The following is a 16,854-nucleotide window of genomic DNA, read 5'->3' as shown; positions in this document are numbered from 1 at the left end:
AACATAAACATTACAGAAAATTTTGGACATTAAAATAATATCCAAATTTTTTTATCAAATAAGTAGGCAACTTATCATAAACATATCAATTGAAAATACATGCCCGATCATAGAGCTAATAAGATTGAACCCATGCTCGACAACAAAACTATAGAACATATATCATAGTTCAAATATGAACTGGCCCCTCCAGTGGACACAAACCAGTAACAGATTTACATGAACATACTAACAGTATAATAGGCAAAATTAGAAGGGACCACGTAAGAAACGAAGATATTCAAACGCAATGTGGGCTATAAGATATAGTAAGGAAAACTATGTAAAAACTAGTTAAAAAGTGCATAGAAGGAAAGCAGATAAAGAATGAAATGATATTTGGCAATCTATATATTTTCCAAAAAATATTAGAAGTAAACAAGAAAGAGAAGATAGGGATATGTCCAAAAACTCATTATTGAATTATATTGAATTCAATTTATTGTAAAGGACATTAAATTCATACCGTCGGGATAACTGAACAGGCGCCATTGATTTATTGGTGTTATATTGACGTGTTAAAACTTTTCTAAATACGTTTATGTTAGCTTGTAGCATGAACCAGCTAAACTACTCACAGCTAAGTGTGCTAGCCTCCTAAAAAATAGAGAGAACTCTTCTCATATTTACCAAGCTAAATAAAAAATAAGCCTACAGAATTACTGACGACAAAGCTTGACGGAAAAAACCTCCACATAATTCAAAGCCTTTATTGAAACTAACATCAAGATCCTTAAGATATTCCGACAATACCACTAAAATATCCTAAATCAAAGAGGTGTTCTCGATTGCTCTTTAACTTGATACTTCTTCTTCAAGTGCCATCTTCATTTCGAAGGTTGGCGATCATCAGGGCTATACGTATTTTCGAAACTGCTGACCGAAACAATTCGTTGCTGCTACAGCTATACCATTCCCCCCGTAGATTCTTTAGCCAGGAGTTTCGTCTTCTTCCTATGGACCTTTTTCCTGCTATTTTCCCTTGCATAATTATTCGAAGCAGTTCATATCTTTCGCCTCTTGTAATGTGTCCCAAGTATTGCAGTTTTCGTTTTTTGATCGTAAATATGACTTCCTTTTCTTTATTCATTCTTCTCAAGACCTCGAAATTTGTGACTCTCTCGGTCCATGATATTCTCATGAATCTCCCAACTTGATACTATGAATGCATATTCAAAGAGGCAAGGATGTTCTTTATCTCCAACCCCAATTCAAAATTTATATTCAGGAAGCATTGTTTAATGCTTCTGGAGGAGAAAATGCAGAGGGATGCAATAAAACTTGGGAACAAGTACATAACAAATCTTTTCTTCGCAGAGGATCAGGTGATTATGGTAAACGAGAAGGAAGATATGGATTATATGATTCGAAAGTATAACCGAAGAAAAATTGGGGACACACCATCAATATTAACTTCATTTTCCCTAGTATTGTAACCGTTTCAAAAGATTTAAAAGAAACTCATTATATATTTCGATTATATTTTTTTTTAATAAAACTAATAGCCCCATCTATCTGTCAAGTACCTACCTGTAGCCGACTCAAGGATTCTTCTGTAATTCCCAAATATATCCGGTAGATGAGCATATTTTTCAACTTGTCGCTCACGCCCAATTTCCAGATTCAGGCGCCATGACAGCGCTTCGCTCTTTTCTGTTAAGACCGTCCAACCGTTAAGACGTGTTTCCAAAGTGGGTCTCAATTCAGAGACCCTTATTGGAGAGGCTATAATGCTGATATTATATTTCTAATACTCGTCGCAAGATAGTATTGCTATGGAGTTATTCCAGATCATGGCCCAGTAGCAGTATCTTTTTATGGAATCCCTAACCCCTCTTATCTAGGATGGTGGTGATTTGATATAGTACGTAGCTGAATCAATGGTTTATTTGGTGACTGATTAAATAAGAAGAGAAACAGAGCAGATTAAGGTTGTACCAATTTTTATTATACCTACTTTCAAGACAACAGAAATGATTATGAACTCAAAAAAATGAAAATATAGTGAAGTGTTCTAATTTAATTTAAAGGTTTATTTTCTTCATTGTTCCTAGTTGATAAATAACTATATTATTTTCAATGTAAACAAATTTCGAAATTTGGGGTTAATATATATATATATACATTCATTTTCTTTATAACCAATTCTTAATTTAATACGATACAAAGATTTTTTGTTTATGATGTTAACATAAAATAATATTTTGGAATCCCTTTGGGATGACGTAACTTTTAATGTTTTCTTTTTGTTCATTACTAAGAAATAATAAAGAATAGTTTTCTTGTAAACTTTCAATAAATCTTAATTTTTTTTTGCTCTTCCCCTTCGAGGATAAACCAGGGGTGGCGTCCAATAATAAATAATAATTTCATATTATCTAATTGTGCTTGAATTTAAAATACGATATAGTTTCTATAACCCCGCCCTATTCTCTTCGACAACGAGCGATTCTGGCCTTGTAATATTATTGTAGCACGGCAAGCGTTACAGTATCACATATTAAGTCAAATTTAACTTTAAAAAAAGAATCTGAGAATACTCTCATCGTCTCATGTCAGACAGCATGTAACACCTTCTTGTTGTTTGGTTGAGTTTAATATTTAAATTACAAATTACACATAACAAAATTAATACAAAGTATGGCTTTCACCCTGGTTTATTATGGCTCTATATCTGTCGTTCATAGGCAAAATGAGATTGTCGATATCCTGGTGCGTTTGCCCATTCTTCTGTCTCTCGGAATCGAATCGGCGTGTTTATATTACCCATATGTGGAGTAACTCTTCGTCGAAGCATGTCCCATATATGCTCGATGGGATTCAGGTCGCGGGATTGTGCTGGCCAAGGCAACACATTAATACTTTCGTTAGCAAGCCAGTCTATCACTATTCCACTCCATACCATTACTGTACCAGCTCAGTATGTGTAAGCTTCCTGGACATGTCTTAAGCGTTCTATATTTTCAGATCGTCTCCACACTCTTACTCGACGAGAATCTGGATGAAATCCAAATCTAGATAAAAGCGGGAAATAAAACTGTAGCCCAATTATTTGCGTCCCAGTTTTGATATTCTTGACACCACTCTAATCTTGCAGCGCGATTGCCTCTTGAGATAGGTGGACATCTCGATGGCTTTCGACTGTGGAGATTGGCTTTATTGAGACAATTTTTTAAAGTATCACTGCCTATGGTTACCAGGTTTGTCCGCAGCAAGTCGGTAACCAATTCAGGTGCTGTAACTTTTGGTTGTATTCTAGCGGTTTACACTAAAAATTGGTCTTGGAGCTGCAGTCATAGCCCGCTCACGTCCTGTGATCGCGAATCGACTTATAACACTTTGGAAGACTCCCATGCTCTCAGCTACATAAGTGTGCCGCATGTCACCTTAAAGAATATCTACAGCCCTATTCATTTCATGAAAAGTTAAAGGACGTTATTTCATGATAAAAAACAATATTTTCCATGCATTAACTAAATAAGAACTTTATTATCGCAAGAACAAAATCGAAACTATCCGAATATTTACTGCAGTATGAAAACTATAATTTTTTTCTTTCCTGATAAAAACTTTGTCAAATATTCATTTTTTCTTTTGCCGTTTTGATTGACTCATAAAAATCTACAGGATGAGCAACTGTATAAATTCAATTGAAATTAAACGACCACATGAATTTATTTTTATTAATTTTATTACGTTATAAAAATATCTCAAGACTTTTGCCATTTGCCTATTACTATTTTGATTTTTATTACCTAAAACTCATGTTTGTATTTTGAGAACGATTTCCGAACTGGAAATTGAAACGTCAATAAACTTACTTTAACCTTTAATTGTGGCTTATTCCCATTTAAATTGTAATTACTTTAAAATGCCACAAGAAAATAACTTCCGAACAATATAAATAATTTTTATTTAATAAGCAAATAGGAAAAACATTCATAAATCAAGCGGAAATATTGACCCTGTATTTGTCTGGTTATATTTTGAAATTTATTAGTCAGATTAAATCTTAACTTTCTTTGCAATGCGTTACTCCAAATAAAGTCCTCCTAATGTGCGCCAGATGTCATAAATAATCCAAATTCTACTATACCTCCGCGGATACTAAAGAGTTTATTTTAATATCCCATCAATCATGAGCATTTAAACTGTCACACCATTTTTGCATTATTCATTTCGGGTACGGGGGACATCATTTGGTATATGGTTTTAAATTTAAAGTACAATGTCAATTATTATTTGTGTCAAGGATTTAAAAACGGGGCGAACTTTATTACTCTATAAATAGCAAAGCGGTTTTTATAATTACAAAATTTATTAACCTTTTTGGGATTTAATCAATATCTCCTCTTCTTTATCTTCTGCTTATATTATCAATCTACTATGAGCCCGGGCAAGCTACCCAAAAAATGTTCAAAGGTTACAATCATTCGCATAGAGCTAAAAATTGATACGATTTTTCAAAACACCATTATAAATGATATGTGAGAGTCGGGAGAGTCCCAATCTATTCCACATCTGCAAAAAATTATTCAAGGTCAAAGATCGCAAATATTATACTTTGCGTTTTTAGCCTAACGGTAACTTCTATCTAGACAAGGCGAAAACCTCGGGTTTGTTCGGAAAAATATTTCCATAAGATTTTTTTGCATGAGATCCTAAAATAAGGTTCAAGAGGTCACCCAGGTGAAAAGTTGTTCAAATTTTTTTAAGCAATTTTTTTTAAAACAAATTGTATCAATTAATTTTTTCGGCCCAGACAATTTGGATCATTCTAAATAAAATAGATCTGATTTTTTGATTATGATGATTATGATTTTCAAGGCTCAAAAACACAAGTAAAAACATTATTTTTGAATTCACCATGGACCTAAATTCAAGTTAAAACGTTGTTGTATCATTTACCGATTAGTCTTTTGGGCCTATTAAATTTTAATACATTGTTTTTTACTAGTTAATGAACGAATGACGGGTGCTCGAGCTGCGGCGTATATAGGAGAGAGAAACAAGATCTGGGGCACAAATTTTTGCTGATTTAAATTCTTACTGTACAAATGAGCGCCCGCCCTGCCATACGCGCTTCATTATCAATTAAAAACAATGATTTAATAGTTATTTATGCACCAATGGTGTTATTAAGATGATTATTAGAATGAAGTGAAAAATAAAATTTTGAATGTACCACTGGTGTTACCGGATGATGATTACGCCCATCGAGTAACATCCATTCCTCGGACCAGAAGCCCTCTGGCTGGATTATGTTGCTCTCCGGGCGTTACCATCTTAATAACACCATTGGTGCCTTGTTTTTTAATTATTAATGAAGCGCGTATAGCAGGGCTGGCGCTCATTAGTACAATGGGAATTTAAACCGGCAAAAATATATGCCCTAGATCTTGCTTCTCTCTTTTACATACGCCGCAGCCTGAGCACTCGTCCTGTCATAAGCGCTTTATTAAAGATTAAAATACAATGTTCTATAACGAAATAAGCCCAAAATATTTATCGGGAAATGAAAACAATAAGGTTTGAACTGGAATTTAGCTCCTTGGTGAATTCCAAAATAATATTTTTTACTTGAACGTTTGAGCATTGAAAATCGTGATTTTGCGTTTTTCTCAATTTTAAATTATTTATACCTCCAAAACGAGTAAGTTTACAGAAAAACTACAAGAGACTTATTTTTTTTAGAATGATCCACAAAATTAAAAAAAATGTCCAGGCCGAAAAAATTGATTGTTACAATTTGTTTAAGAAAAAACTGTTTAAAAAAATTGAACAACTTTCCAGTCTAGAAACCTTATTTTGAGGTATTTAATGAAAGTGATAATACAAAAAATCTCATGAGAATATTTTTCCGAAGGAACCCGAGCTTTTCGCTTGTCTATTTTGTCTATTGGCAGTTAATGATCTAATTATTCCGATAAGGTTTTGTTTAATCATGTAAAAAACCTTAGCAGTAACCACAAATTAAAAGTACGTCAAAGTTAGTGCGTTAAACCTGCGTATGCAAACTGGTGGAAATCCACGATAAAGAAGTACTTCACATTTCGTATTGTTGTATGAGAATTAGCTGTCTTATTTCTTTTATATGAACAAATATAATATTCACTTTATTAACATAAAACTATAATACATACATAAGGACAAGTGATGATCAAAATATCAAATTTTATAAAGAAAGACTCAAAGGAAGTCTAAAAATTTACAGAAGTAAATAACTGCGGTGGAAGACAAATGCGTTGAAATTGGGACCATGAAGGTAACATGACAGTTTTAATGTCACAAAAAAATAACCGAAGAAACCAAATAAAACATTGATAGATGGAAACATGTAGTATAATTTTAGATGTGACAAAGAAAAACGAGATTGTAAGATTGGTAAGACGAAATTGAAAAAAAAAATTTGTAAAACAAAAATTGGAAAGACTAAAAAAAATACATAATCGCATGACAAATTCAATTCGGTTTTTGAACTTACTTTGCAATCAAAAACAAATCATGAGAATATGTAATGATAAATATTCTACACTATAATAAGTTTATACATAATTCTACACAAGCAAAAAAAAACTTTTCAAATTTAAAATGTTGCTAAAAGGGAAACAAAATGATTTTTCATTTTTGATAAACATAAATTAGACGACTACTAGCAAAAGCGTATTAAAATCTATAAAATGAACATCAAAGAATTTGAAAGGAAAATATATAAAATAGGCAAACATTTAGCCAAACATAATATCCGAGATCGTATGGTACAATTATTCCAAAAAAGCCTAACCCCGACATCCAAAGTAAAAGTTTTCGTCCAACAGAAAATTGTTCTAATGATCCATATATTGCTCAGTAAAAAGTTACACCATTTTGAGCGTCGGGTTTGGGGGGAGGATGGGGAGAAATTGGTAAATTAGTAGTTTTTTTTTTAAATTTTTAGCCTCTATAATCAGTCGATGACAATTAATACCACCACGGTATGTATAAACCCAAACACTCTCTTACATCGGATGGTGTGTATAATAAAGAGTGATGAAAGACTTGAAGAAATATTTCAATATGAACTATGTGCGTATCCTCGATCTTTTTTCGACGAATATGACTCAAGATAGAAGATGAATCACTCTCTCTCTTTCTCTCTCTCTCTCTCTCTTTCTCTATCTCTCTCTCCCCCTCTCTCCCCCTCTCTTTCTCAACCCTTTCTCTCTGAAACCATTAGTCTTGTAAAGTATTGGGCGCTTCTGCGTTTCTAGACTATACTGTGAGATGGCTGACTAAGGTAAGTGCAAGTATGAGGTGCAACAGGTAATAATAAAAATTAAAACTTATGCAAAGCACAAAATAAATAATACGCCATTTTGGGCATGTCTTTTAAAAAAATAGTATTGAAAAATGATTGGGGTAGACTTGCAGTGACATGGTTGTTATGTTTGTTTCGTGAACTATCCACTGCCACAAGAGCAGAGATAAGACTGGTGTTTCACGTGATATAATAATTTGTACTTAGGTACCTTTATCAGGTTAAAAATCAATAAAAAATATTTATTGTAAATATTCGGAAAGTGAGTCGACAACTAAATAACAATAATATATTGTCAACTAATCTTTTTCCAGAACAGTATAAATCACCCAGTCATAAATTCCTCCTAAAAGGTAATTCTTTTGTAAAAAAAAAACATCTTAGAGAGAGAGAGTACATATTAAAACACATATCTAGATTATCTACCGATTAACACCAATTAACATATTTTTTAGTAATAAAGATGTTATCTAAAAATTCATTAAAGGCGAAAAAGAATATATTACTTTTTGGTTTAATTGAATTGCTAAAATGATATCATTTCTTTTCTTTTTCTGAACGTTAATTATTCAATTATCGTTCAGGAAAAGTTCATATTATTAATAATAAGAAATAGAAGAAACAAGGGAATTAAAGTTTGATATTATTTAATTATGATATTAAAACAAATTTTTTAGGCTTGGCATTAGTATATTAGCAATCACAGAAAAGTCAAATTGAGGATGCGGGAAAAATATTATGATACACTTTAAGAAAGAAGCATGGATATATCTTCTTCTTCTTCCTCTTTATAAGCAATTTTACTTGTTCATTGGCGTATTAATACCTCTATGGAAGGTCGTCAATTCATCTTTTGCGCGGTTGTCCGATACTTCTTCTGCCGATTGGTGGCTTATCTCTTGCTATTTCGAAGACACAGTTTCCCCCCATTGTGCTTATGTGGTTACTCCATTCTTTTTTTTTATTTAGTGTCTATTCGTTTATACACTGTACGTTACATTTTCTTCAAATGAATTCACTTCTTTTTCGATCTCTCAGCGCATTTCCTGTAATTCTTTTCAGTTCTCCCATCTCTGCCGTTTCCAGTAGCCTTTGTGTTGTGGCTGTGTCGGGTCTTATTTCTGAGGCGTATGTCCTTATTGGTCTTACACTGGCTTTATAAATTCTTGACTTCATCTCAGTGTTAATATGTCTGTTTCGCCATATAGTGTTATTAAGGCATCCTGCCAGTCTATTTGCTTTTTGTAATTGATCTCTCACTTTTTTGTCCAGGTCCCCATAGCTGGACAGTGTAATTCCAAGATATTTTATTTCCATTACTTGTTCAATACTGATGCCATCAATTTCTGTTTTAAATCTCGTTGGTTCTTTATTGATTACTATTGTTTTAGTTTTCTAAGATGAGATTGTCATATTAAATTCTTTTGCTCTTATGTCAAATCTGTGGACCAGCCTTTGCAGACTATCTTTATCTGGGGCTATCAATATTGCGTCGTCTGCGTAACAAAGTATTTTTTTTTGTTTATGTCATTTCTTACAATTCTAATAAACTGGATCATCCACGGCGATACAATAACAAAAATGTCGAAAGATAAACATACAAGAGCTTCCAAGAATTCCAGATCCAACTAATATCCTAGGTAAGAGACAGGATACATACATAAATATAATTTGAATTTAAGTAAATTAGAAGTACAATGATTTTGTGGTAATGAATTCCGATAGTAAAAGAAATATTTCTATTACAATGTTATAGTCGAATTTGACTACGTTGTACTTTCTACTAGTGTAGTAGCAGTACAAAGGACTAGGGATAGATCTTAATAAAAGACTCCACAAAAGAGGTCAAAATCTTAATTTGGACATAACCAAATTTGATGCATATCATTTAACATTATTTTTGTCTTTATAGCTATAAGGGGTCGGCTTCCCTAATAACATTTCTCCATAAGTTTCTATACCGATAAGAAAACTGGAATGCCTATAGTATATGTTCGTGAAGTAAAGGAGATTGATATTGGTATCCAAGCTAAGAACATATGGAGAAATGTAATTAGGAAGCTGATTAAGGCAAAGAAAATATATATACACAATTCAACATTCACAAGTCATGTAAGATATTTACACTTTCATAACAAAAAATAAAGACCGTTTTGACATATGGGGAATTTGTGGTCCTACGTCATAATTCATAATAAGATTCCAACAATGGTTTTTTGGGTTCATATTCAAATTATGCTGAAATTGAGTGTGGAAATGTGGGATGACGCAGTCTGAGGCTTTTCGATTTATAACGCATCGAAGAAAAAACCAAAATTAAAATTTTTTTGTTAGTTTTGCGTGAGTACTAAATGTTTGGCACCTTCGGGGTGATGCAATACATAAGAAATTGTAGTTTCATGCCGAAGACTTCAGACTGATACGACTATCACTTCAAGGCTAGCGTGATCCCACGGAGTCTAAGGTGATAATAAACAATTATCGCATGACTTGACAAAACATACGAAATGAAACCCTGTGGAATAGATTCTTTGTAATAATCGAAAGTTAATACAGGAACAGAAAAAATGGTCTATTAAAAAAACTTGGACGGCACTAATCAAATAAGTGAGTTAAGCAGTTGATTATGGACATATGCGTGGGAATAACTCCATACGGGAAGGATTACATGCGGATGAGCTCTCTCACTCTGATTCCAAAACTGACTGGTATTGATCCCAGCAGTCTCTGGTAAGGTTTCCACCTCCAAATAAAAAAAGGTTCAGCGTATAGGATGTGGATAAAACGTCCTCGCATACGCCATGTCACTGTTCAGTCCTAGTCTATTGAAGGTGATAAATACTTTAATTAGCGTTTATCCTACCGAAGCTTGCGGCTTTCTGTGGGACCACAAGTCATTTTAAGATATTCCGCACTTGGGTGGTTATGAAAGCTAGGCATAAATAATACGAGGAATCCCAAGCTTGAGAACTGCAAGCAATTATATGATTGACTCATTACATATCTCTTAGATTGCCTTTCAATAACGCAAGCTAACCGCTCCATGAGCGGTTATTGCTGCTCTACCACATATGTTCGAAATGTAAGTGACTTAAGAGCTCAGTAATAGACACTACCACCTTTATACTGTAAATATTTAACGACTTCCAAAAGATTGTTAATATATATCTGATAAAAGAAAGTGATATTTCCCAATTTTAGTATAAAACTTACCAAACTTAGCAAACTTTTAGTTTAGTTTCACTAAAATATACACCCAACACAAACGTAAAAATATTCTCGAATTAGATATGTTTTTCACTCTTTATTAGATGGACACAATGTTATGAACGTCATAAAAATATTCTGATAATGGAGCAGATAAAATATTTTATCTCTATGAAACTAATTATCTCAATCGACGGTTGAATAGCACTCATAAATATTACAAAAGAATCAACTATTTAGGAGAACAGATTAAATATATACGTATTACAATACATATTATTTTTATCAAGCAGATTAGAAGTTTCTTATAAGCAAAGAATTATTCACCTTGTTGAGATAATTATGCAGTCTGTTTAATTATTGAAATCAAGTATAATTTATAGATAAATAAAATCAGAGGGAAATATGAAAACATAACCACGAGAGAGTACGGGAAAATTATGGTCTTTACTTACAATTAAAAAGATAATTGATGTATATTAGATCCAATTTCATAGATTAATTCGTGTGTACTTTTCATACATTCTTCTTGCTTAACTGATATGATATCAACTTTGTCATTATGTGACAAAGATGTTGACTTTTGAAAGATTTGCAGATGAAAATTTATTTTATTAATAATTCAATATTAAAAAAACTTATATTTTCACCAAACAGTTTATTGTGCTGTACTAGAACTTTCGTTCATAACTTTGCAACAAATCATTCCAGCGTCCTCTGAAAGTTATGAGTATTTCAAGAGTATTTCTTTATAAACTTTTCATGTACCACTGTTGCAAACGCTAGGTGATTTTTATATCGCTGAAAATAACGGAGATATTGACGCGTGAAACGAATTTGCAATAAATTTTTGCACAAAACTCGAAAAAAGTTTTGCGAAAAATATTCATATGCTGCAAGTTCTTTGGGAATGAATGTATGAGCAAAACACACGAAAAATAATGATTGAATCGATTTCGATTTAATCAGTTACTACCATTCGACATTCTAGAACAACAACCACGGAAAATATAAATTATAACGTATGAGACTTGTAACAGAAAATTTTGAAAATTTCTGTTTTCGAAAGTAGTTCATTCCAAATTCATTCCAAATGGCACAACAGAAAAATATTCACTTAAAAGTCGCTCTGGGTGCAATTTAGAAATGGAGGCTAATTATGTCGTTAGTAAGGTTTCCAAAATTGAAAATGCAGCAAAGGCAACGATGGCACTGAAGGTCATTATAAGATAAGATTAGATTAAGATCATTATAAGATAAGATTAGATGAGTGTCATTATTTTTTGCCCTATAATAATACCCTATCCTATACCGTGAGAGTTCCTTCGAGTTCACTCATCTCTTCAATCCTTACCCCCCGAAGGGAGTGTACTCGAGTGGTCATCGTGATGTCGTGTATTGTACGTCTTCAAAGATCATCGTCTCTGGTCATTTCTTTTAACTCATGCATAGGTTTAACTCATGACATATGCCTGTAATTTGATCGATCCATCTTGTTGGAGATCTTGTTGGTGATCTTCGGCCTACTATCTTTCCTTGGATAATAAGTCTTTCCATGTTTTCTGTGTCTGATCTAATAACATGTATAAAGTATTTTAATTGTTGGATGTGCTGGATAGCCGTTTGATGTCTATTTTTCGTATTTTCGCTTGTCGGAGGAGCCAAGATTTACATCCGTGTGTCAGTATTTCGAATATTAAGCAGTTGCATCAACCTCATTATTAAAGATCGTGAAATTTTAGAGTCCTTACATATTTTGGCCATCTTTCATACGGCGACTTTTGCTAGATCACATCTACGTTTTGTCTCTTCTGTAATGCCCCTGTGTTTGTGATCAATGATCCCAGGTATAAATATGAGCTCACAACCTCAAACTGGTCAATCGTGGTTATGTGTGGTCAATTTGCATTTCTCTCCGAATGTCTACGTTTCTCACTCTATTAAGTTTCCAAATTTGATTTATTTACCAGAGTTCGGCGCCGTACAACCCAATACTTTCTATTATTGTTTCATAAATTCTTCGCTTATTTTCTTATGCTATTTTATTATTCGACAATAGTCCGTAGCTGTCTAGTGGCTGATCTTGCTTGGCCAATGCTAGAATGTATTTCTTCGTTACTCCCTGCTTTTGATGGTTTTTGGACTCCTAAGTATTTGAAGGTTTCAGTTGAATTTATAGTTCCCATTTTAATTTGTAGGCTTTCTGGTTTTCTCCTGCAACTAAGTACTCGGTTTTGTGTATATTAATTGTAAGGCTCCACTTGGTGTACTCTTCTTCCAGTTTTCTAAGTATATAGTCTATATCACTCTCGTCTTCAGCTAGAATGGCTTGGTCGTCAGCGAAGTGTATCGTGTACAATCTCTCGTCATCGATTGGGATGCCTATATTGCAGAATTATCTTCTCCTCACTAAGAACGCCTCATTCAGATATATTTTTAAGAGTGTAGGTGCTATGCAGCAGCCTTGCTTTAGACCCTTACTAACAGGAATTTCTCTAATTAACTTATTTTTAGTTTTAATGTTTACCGAATTTTTGTTTATTCCTTGTTTTTACATTGCTACAAAGAGCATTGAAAGTCGTACACGTGAATGTGGTATGTCTTTGTCAGATTTATAAAGACTAAATGAGTTGAAAGGTTGTGGACTAGTTTTTTCTCAATAGTCTGCTTGCATGAAAGCCATTTTGTTCTTCTACATCTGTCATTTCTTTTTCAATTTTATTTTTTATTATTTTTCCATAGAGTCTTGAGAGTGAATTTTGATTATTTAGCCTCCTGTAGTTTGAACAATTCTTTCTATCTAGTTTTTTTGTAGATGTTGTTGTTATGTGTTTTTGTCCACTCCTGGGTAAATCATGTCCTTTATAGAATAAAGTAAAAATATACGCCAGTAATACCCGTAATACTGGTGGGCTGTGTTTTAGTAATTCGTTCGGTATACCTCGTGGTCCTCATTCTTTTCGATTTTTTAGATTTCGTATTGCATCTTCGACTTCCTGTACTGTTATTTCATTGGTTTCATCGTATTCCAGTTCATATTTACATATACTTCATTGTTGTAATGGTGTTCGTGAATTGCGGTCTTGTTTCAGTCAGAAGTTCTGAGTAATATTCGATCCAAGATCTTTCTTCTATTAAATCTATTTTACTCAATTATTTTCTGTTCGTTCTCACATTGTTTACCGTTTTTCATGCTTCTCTTTATCTTGTTAATCCTATATATTTGTTAAGCGCTTCGCAATTACTTTCCTAGGAAGCACTTTTTGCTTTAGTTACTAGATTTTTAGTTCTCTGTTTGATCTTGCGTATGTTCCAGACTATCATCTGCGTCATTTGTTTGCAGTCACTTTTGACATGCTTGTTTCTTGTTATGTACTGCATTATCGATGTCCCTTGTCCACCACAATGTTGGAGTATCCTTTTTGTTTCCTTGGATAGTACCGAGTTCTTCATAAGCTGCTTCATTAATTTTATTTATTATCTCTTGGTAGGTATTCTGGGCTGAGGAGTATATCAGGTTTGTTAATTTTTGACCAAGCTGAAACTTATATAAAAAATGATATTGAGTTGTTTTACAGTAGGTACATCAATATTGTATTTGGGTGGATTCGTTTCCAGTGATTTTAACTGTGCTAGTTGGTTGTCATTTAGGTCTATTGGTCGCGGTCGATAGTGTAGGTAACATTTTGATTTTACCAAATAGTGGTCAGTTCCACACTCCGGTCCTCTTAACACTGCTACGTCTTCTACTTGTATGTGTGTTTCTTGCTTTGTGACAACATAATCTATAATTGACTGGGTGTTTCTCGTTGGTTAGACTCAGGTATGCTTTATGTTGGCAGAATCCGTTTAGGATTTTCAGAGAGTGCTGTTCGCAGAATTCGATTAACTGGTTTTTGATGCATTTTCTGATGCGCTTATATTTCAATGATCTCGAGATTGTGCCCTTTCCACGTAATAGATACTCTAATAACTCTCTCTTTGATTTGTTCCCAGCTTTTCCAGATTTTCTCCAGATTTGAATTCTATGTTTTAAAAATTTCAGATTTAATGCAAAGTATCAATAGTATATAATTTGTGATTGATGATTGTACAATGAACTAACGTTTTACATAATTAAAGAGAAACCAATTACGGGAGCTTTAAGCCTCAAAACAAGATCGGTGAATAAGAAAAAAAAATGATAGTATACGTAACCGACATATAGAAAGTATAGAAAGACAAAACTTGAATGCAAGACACTACTTATCAGCAGCCTCACTAGATTAAGACTTGTCTTGTAATATTGAAAATGTTCGGAGACTGACGAAAATTGAAGTAGAATGGGCAATTTAACGCCATAGGTTTAAATGTTTAATCCGATCAGTTTTACAAGGCTGTTCTACCATCAGACTACATTATGGCAGTGACCTAGTTTTGGATGTACCTGGTCATGTAATAAAGTTTTTAGAATTAAATAAAGGTTTTTTTAAGTAATAAGAATAGTAAAGTAATAAAAATATATACCTACTAAATTACAATTCTGCTTTTTTATTACGGATACTTTCTAGACAGACCATAGATTAATAAAGTTTAATGTCACTTTTATTAACGTAAACAATTATTAATTTTCTGGAAGTTATTAATTCCACATAGTAAACTTTTAAAACTAACTTTTGTTTCCGTTTAACCTTTTCCATCTCCAGTGTAAACAATATGCCAGACATTTAGCTAAAATGTACATTATTCACCCTAAATACACGTCTCTTTAAAAGACCAAAACAAAACCACTACAAACATTTTTTTAAAGTTCAAAGAGCGTATGTGATAGGCGAGAATACTCGTCGTGTTAATACCAATGTGAAAGCCGTTGCGAATTTTAATAAAAGGTGAATGTGGCGAAAAGGAAGTATGGGTGAAACTGAAAAGGGAAAACGGATATATGTTGTTTTCATTCTTCGTATTGATCAGCGACTTGAAAAAGCTTCCAGGGATTTTTACAGTTATAGTAGCAATTAATTTTGAAGGGATATTTTAAAGCCTATTATTTCCTTTTGAGGGAGTAAATGATACTTTTGGATATTTATTCAAAATAATATATAAACATAAATGGGAAGCAATTTTTTAATGTTGACATAAATAAAAATCATCTTTTTTATGCCAAAAATTTACTTACATCCAAAGTTGCGAAAGTAGATACTTTAACTAATGAATAATCTGAAGGTTTTGTTCGTGTACATTTAAATCAAAGTAATTAATATTTAAATGGGAATAAGCCACAATTAAAGGTTAAAGTACTTTATTGACGTTTCAATTTCCACTTTGGAAATCATAAATTTAAATTTAAATCTCCGAAGTTGATCTTAAGTATATTAAATGAAGTTGAAATTGGGAAACCTCGGGGAAAATGGCAAAAGAGAAAAAGTATGCTTCGAGCTTAAACTACCAGGACAGACCAATGTGGACTCGTGAAATATCGTCTTTATCGATAGTGCCGTAAAACTTTTATCCAATAAGTTTGCGTGTCTACTAAGACCAACTTCACCCCACACTGTAATGTAAGCCCTCGAAAAAAGTAACTGGATAGGTCAACAATTCCTAGGCACTAACTAATTGGTAGTAACACGTGGTATTACGACCTACGAAGAGTACAGCTTTTCATTTTTTGTGGCAATTTCGATTGAGCCCTAGCCAGTTTTTTCTTCTTGGCCTTTCATCGTCCATTTTTGGACATAGGCCTCTCCCAACTTCCATCGATCTCTATTATAAGCATTCTATAACATTCTTCCAATTTGTCCCGGCTATTCCTTTTATGTCATCACCCATCTAATCCGTGGTCTTCCCCTGGATCGTTTACCTTCGTTGGGGTTTTAATGAAGTAATAATGCATCTCAAATAGCCTCTCGGAAATAAATACGGAATCCACGGAATACTTATACAGGAAAAGAATATAAGAGAAAATCGCTGGGAATGAAATATTAGAAAACGATAACATCGAGGAAAACTGGGAAAAACTCAAAAATAACATAATTACCGCAGCAATGTAAGGAGAGAGGAAAGTAACGAACAGTAACATATCAAAAAAGAAAACACCATGGTTTAGAGAGGAAGTGAAGACAAAATGCGAAGAAAAGAAGAAAGCCTTTTTACAATACAGAACACAACAAACACAACAGGTATACAACCACTATAAACGAATCAGAAATGAAACGAATACTTTAGTTAGACAAATAAAAAAGGAACACTGGCAGAGTTTCTCAAAACAGATGGAACACGACTTCTACTGAACATGGAGAATGATCAGAGGACAAAGAAAAGAGATGAACAAACTA

General features: G+C 33.2%; 1 protein-coding gene across 2 annotated transcripts in view; it reads right to left on the bottom strand.

Annotated features, from left to right (window-relative positions):
- LOC140443451 (tyrosine-protein kinase Src64B-like) overlaps window positions 1–16,854 on the bottom strand; it is a 459,485-nt gene that overhangs the window by 79,906 nt on the left and 362,725 nt on the right. The window contains exon 1 of one of the 2 annotated variants that reach the window (XM_072534718.1): window positions 10,550–10,735. The exons of the other annotated variant lie outside the window; for it this stretch is intronic. The gene's annotated coding sequence lies outside the window, so the exon portion shown is untranslated. Of the gene's footprint in view, window positions 1–10,549; window positions 10,736–16,854 lie in introns of those variants that run through there. 2 annotated transcript variants of the gene reach the window in all.

The sequence above is a fragment of the Diabrotica undecimpunctata genome, chromosome 6 (assembly GCF_040954645.1).
Source record: "Diabrotica undecimpunctata isolate CICGRU chromosome 6, icDiaUnde3, whole genome shotgun sequence".
NCBI lineage: Eukaryota > Metazoa > Arthropoda > Insecta > Coleoptera > Chrysomelidae > Diabrotica > Diabrotica undecimpunctata.
The sequence above is the reverse complement of the archived record's forward strand: the minus strand, read 5'-3'. Positions and strand labels throughout refer to the sequence as shown.